General features: G+C 38.0%; 1 protein-coding gene across 1 annotated transcript in view; it reads right to left on the bottom strand.

The window, feature by feature from the left end:
• Positions 1-5500, bottom strand: part of WDR97 (WD repeat domain 97) — a 305848-nt gene extending 300348 nt beyond the window's left edge. The window contains exon 1 of the mRNA XM_083145263.1: positions 5453-5500. The gene's annotated coding sequence lies outside the window, so the exon portion shown is untranslated. The remainder of the gene's footprint in view (positions 1-5452) is intronic.
• Between the last annotated feature and the right edge of the window lie 500 nt (positions 5501-6000).

The following is a 6000-nucleotide window of genomic DNA, read 5'->3' on the forward strand; positions in this document are numbered from 1 at the left end:
GCAATTTCAGGAGTGCTGAAGCTCACAAAATGGTAATAATACAAAAATGCATTAGAGAGCCAGCAACATTAATAAAGTCATCAATCTTCACTACGCCAAGCCCATGACTAAGGTGCAGCCTGTCGGGTGTCATGACTGGTTGGTGGAGGATTGGCGTAGTGAAGATGTCTTGCTGCTATAATGCTAAGTAGACGCTTCCTTCTGCATTTGAACTTTTTTTCTTGTTTTTGATCCGATATGCACTTTATATGCCTAAAAAATACTTTTTGTACTTTATTGATGTTGCTGGCTCTCTAATGCATTATATATATATATATATATATGTACTGTATACTGTCTGATAGATATATACAGTATAGAAGAGAAGAAGAAGCAGAGCTGTGCGCTCTCTTACCTCTTATCTAGTAGCTACCAGTGGCGGATTCATGGGGGGGCACCCGGGCACATGCCCCCCTGTCATTCATTTTGTAGATGAGGACCAGAGCTTTCCAACGAGCCCAGCCCCATGTCTCTAGCCCCCCGGGAACCGGAGATATCGCCTGGCAAAGCTGTAACATTTTTTCACCATAGGATAATATGGGACCCGTCAATTCCGAACCCCACCCTGTTCCGACGGCCGCCAGTTCCCCCCCTGTCATTCAATTCCAAATCGCTGGGCCTTCAAGATGATACCAGGATGGTCCATATCGGTCAATCGGTTTCAGAGATATAGCGTGTAAATCGATTTTTTTATTTTTGAAATGTAATTCCATGGCTGTTCATGTTCTTTGAGGGCAGATTACTCTGGAACCAAACGTTCCAGTTTCACTGGACCAAAATCATTCAAAGCTCACTCAAAAGTTCTTCAATATGATACTTGTCTCATGTAAATGGGTCAGTGAGTTCCGAAGATATAGCCGGTTAAATGAGATAACTGGTTAAAGGAGGGCAGGGGTGGTTTTCTCTCCCCCTCACACCAGAAAATGCACGGACTAGGCTGGTGTAAAAGGGGCCAACCTGGGAATGCATTTTCTGGTGTGAAAGGGGTATTATTTAAAATAGCCGGGACCTGCAGTGCTCGGAATACAGCCAGGCTCTGCCACTGTCAGTGGCTATCACTTCTGCCTGGCGGCGGCTGTCCCCCATTTTCCACGAGCATGTATTCCCCATTGCCAATGAGCATGTAATCCCACATGGCAATGAGCATGGAACCTCTGGCAATGAGCATGGAACCCTTGGCAATGAGCATGTAGAGAAGCAGCACTTACTGTATGTAGCATAATTTTTAATAGGCATTATGGTGTTTGGCATAATACATAATGGACATCATGCCGTGTAACTTAACGTGCAATGGACATTATGGTGTAAATGTTTAATGCGCGCCTTTGGTGGACAATGTCCCTGTTTATGAAGTGTATTGTGAATTTTGGCTTAATCTGTGTGGCATTATGTGAATTCTGGCTCAATCCATGTGGCATTATGTTAATTTTGTCTCAATCCGTGTGGCATTATGTGAATTTTGGCTCAATCCATATGGCATTATGTAAATTCTGGCTCAATCCATTGGCATTATGTGAATTTTGGCTCAATCCGTGTGTTATTATGTAAATTTTGGCTCAATCCGTGTGGCATTATGTGAATTTTGTCTCAATTTGTGTGGCATTATGTGAATTTTGTCTCAACCCGTGTGGCATTATGTGAATTTTGGCTCAATCCATGTGGCATTATGTGAATTCTGGCTCAATCCGTGTGGCATTATGTGAATTTTGTCTCAATCCGTGTGTGGCATTATGTGAATTTTGGCTCAATCCATTTGGCATTATGTGAATTTTGGCTCAATCCATTGGCATTATGTGAATTTTGGCTCAATCCGTGTGTTATTATGTAAATTTTGGCTCAATCCGTGTGGCATTATGTGAATTTTGACACAATCCATGTGGCATTGTTTGAATTTTGGCTCATTCCATTTGGCATCATGTGTAAGGGGCAAGTATAATGGGGTCTAGTATTTTGTAGCATAATGTGTAGAAGTTGTATATGGTGTTGTACACTACACTCAAGGACATGCCCCCTGTTGAGTGGCCACACCCCCTTTTCCAGAGCGCGCCTTCGGTGCACGCACAACTACATCCTTCACTTTTGTTGCCATGGTGGGACTATTTTGAATCCCATTCCCACCCTCTCTCTGCCGCTCTCTTAGCATGTACACTGGCACCACTAACACTGGCCCTCCCCCACCTAAACCCCCTGCCATTTTATCCTGGATCCGCCCCTGGTAGCTACTGTGTGTGATATTATATATATATATGTACTGTATACTGTCTGATAGATACTGTATATACAGTATAGAAGAGAAGACGCAGAGCTGTGCGCTCTCTTACCTCTTATCTAGTAGCTACTGTGTGTGATATTATATATATGTACTGTATACTGTCTGATATATACTGTATATATATATATATACACAGTATAGAAGAGAAGAAGACGCAGAGCTGTGCGCTCTCTTACCTCTTATCTAGTAGCTACTGTGTGTGATATTATATATATGTACTGTATACTGTCTGATATATATATATATATATATACAGTATAGAAGAGAAGACGCAGAGCTGTGCGCTCTCTTACCTCTTATCTAGTAGCAAACTCTGTGTGTGATATTATATATATGTACTGTATACTGTCTGATAGATATATATATATATATATATATATATATATATATATATATATACACAGTATAGAAGAGAAGAAGAAGCAGAGCTTACCTCTTATCTAGTAGCTACTGTGTGTGATATTATATATATGTACTGTATACTGTCTGATAGATATATATATATATATATATATATATACAGTATAGAAGAGAAGAAGACGCAGAGCTTACCTCTTATCTAGTAGCTACTGTGTGTGATATTATATATATGTACTGTATACTGTCTGATATATATATATATATATATACAGTATAGAAGAGAAGAAGACGCAGAGCTTACCTCTTATCTAGCAGCTACTCTGTGTGTGATATTATATATATATGTACTGTATACTGTCTGATATATATATATATATATATATATATATACAGTATAGAAGAGAAGAAGACGCAGAGCTTACCTCTTATCTAGCAGCTACTCTGTGTGTGATATTATATATATGTACTGTATACTGTCTGATAGATATATATATAGAGAGCTTACCTCTTATCTAGTAGCTACTCTGTGTGTGATATTATATATATGTACTGTATACTGTCTGATAGATATATATATAGAGAGCTTACCTCTTATCTAGCAGCTACTCTGTGTGTGATATTATATATATGTACTGTATACTGTCTGATAGATATATATATAGAGAGCTTACCTCTTATCTAGCAGCTACTCTGTGTGTGATATTATATATATGTACTGTATACTGTCTGATAGATATATATATATACAGTATAGAAGAGAAGAAGACGCAGAGCTTACCTCTTATCTAGCAGCTACTCTGTGTGTGATATTATATATATTTACTGTATACTGTCTGATAGATAGATATATATAGATATATATATATATATATATATATATATATATATATATACAGTATAGAAGAAGACGCAGAGCTTACCTCTTATCTAGTAGCTACTGTGTGTGATATTATATATATGTACTGTATACTGTCTGATATATATATATATATATATATATACAGTATAGAAGAGAAGAAGACGCAGAGCTTACCTCTTATCTAGCAGCTACTGTGTGTGATATTATATATATATGTACTGTATACTGTCTGATAGATAGATATATATAGATATATATATATATATATATATACAGTATAGAAGAAGAAGCAGAGCTTACCTATTATCTAGCAGCTACTCTGTGTGTGATATTATATATATGTACTGTATACTGTCTGATAGATATATATATAGAGAGAGCTTACCTATTATCTAGCAGCTAACTCTGTGTGATATTACAGATAGCGCAGGGCTTGTCTTTGCTGGGGATGGCGGAGGACTCGCCACCCGCCATCCCCCGCCCCGCGCCATCTGTATGTCGGAAGGGGACGCGCGTGCACGAGGTGCACGCGCGTCCCGTTCCGACGGAGCTTTTGCCCGGGTCCCCGCCGGCTTCCCCGGGTCCCCGCCGGTCCACACCGCCCCCCCGCAGCCCCCCGCAGCCCTGCCCGTCTCCCTGAAGCTGGAGACGGGCAGGACTGCACCCGCCGCGCCGCCTCGCCGCCCGGCTATTGAGACGCTCGTGCGTGGGAGACGCACGAGCGTCTCATTCAGCCAGAGCGCCAGATTGCTGGCGGATCGCCAGGGACACGGTCCTGGCGCTCCGCCAGCAATAATAAGCCCTGCTCCATCTGTATATATATGTACTGTATACTGTCTGATAGATATATATATAGAGAGCTTACCTCTTATCTAGCAGCTACTCTGTGTGTGATATTATATATATGTACTGTATACTGTCTGATAGATATATATATAGAGAGCTTACCTCTTATCTAGCAGCTACTCTGTGTGTGATATTATATATATGTACTGTATACTGTCTGATAGATAGATATATATAGATATATATATATATATATATATATACAGTATAGAAGAAGAAGCAGAGCTTACCTATTATCTAGCAGCTACTCTGTGTGTGATATTATATATATGTACTGTATACTGTCTGATAGATATATATATAGAGAGAGCTTACCTATTATCTAGCAGCTAACTCTGTGTGATATTATATATATGTACTGTATACTGTCTGATAGATAGATATATATAGATATATAGATATATATATATACAGTATAGAAGAAGAAGCAGAGCTTACCTCTTATCTAGCAGCTACTCTGTGTGTGATATTATATATATGTACTGTATACTGTCTGATAGATATATATATATACAGTATAGAAGAGAAGAAGACGCAGAGCTGTGCGCTCTCTTACCTCTTATCTAGCAGTTACTCTGTGTGTGATATTATATATATGTACTGTATACTGTCTGATATATATATATATATATACAGTATAGAAGAGAAGAAGACGCAGAGCTTACCTCTTATCTAGTAGCTACTCTGTGTGTGATATTATATATATATATGTACTGTATACTGTCTGATAGATATATATATATATATATATATATATACACAGTATAGAAGAGAAGAAGACGCAGAGCTTACCTATTATCTAGCAGCTAACTCTGTGTGTGATATTATATATATGTACTGTATACTGTCTGATAGAGATATATATATATATATATATATATATATATATATATACAGTATAGGAGAAGAAGCAGAGCTTACCTCTTATCTAGCAGCTACTGTGTGTGATATTATATATATATGTACTGTATACTGTCTGATAGATATATATATATATATATATATATATATATATATATATATATATATATATATATATATATATATATATATATATATATATATATAGAGCTTACCTCTTATCTAGTAGCTAACTCTGTGTGTTCCAGCTTGGGACACCGGGTTCCTGGTCTGGCTTCGGGTTCAGAGCTTTGTCTGTGTGTAATCACATGACCGCGTTGCCTAGTTACCTTGGACGCTTAGACATTCCTTTCCCCGGCTCACCAAGAGACAGATTGAAGACGACCAGCTCCACACTGCTAGATTAAAAAGTGCAAAAAGTTTTTTAAACAACTTTTAAAAACATGTTGTGTGTTTGCTACTGATTACTTTCTAAAGACACTAGGAGTGAGTGATTATAAAATGTTTAAAGGATCCGCTGCAAAGGAATTTTTTTTTAAAAAGAAAATATCTCTTGTTTATATTGTGTTCTATGGGAGATTTTGCACAGCACCTCAATTAAACCTTCTGGCGCTAGAGTGTTACGTTTAAAGTTATGATATATATTACAAACTGGGACTTGCAATGGAGTACATGTTTGATTTGACACTTTTGTCCTGTCTGGGGATGTGTAAAGTCTGATAACATGGAGTTACAGGTGGTAGATGAAGGCCCCTTATCACAG

The sequence above is a fragment of the Crinia signifera genome, chromosome 5 (genome assembly GCF_055691185.1).
Source record: "Crinia signifera chromosome 5, ASM5569118v1, whole genome shotgun sequence".
Lineage (NCBI taxonomy): Eukaryota > Metazoa > Chordata > Amphibia > Anura > Myobatrachidae > Crinia > Crinia signifera.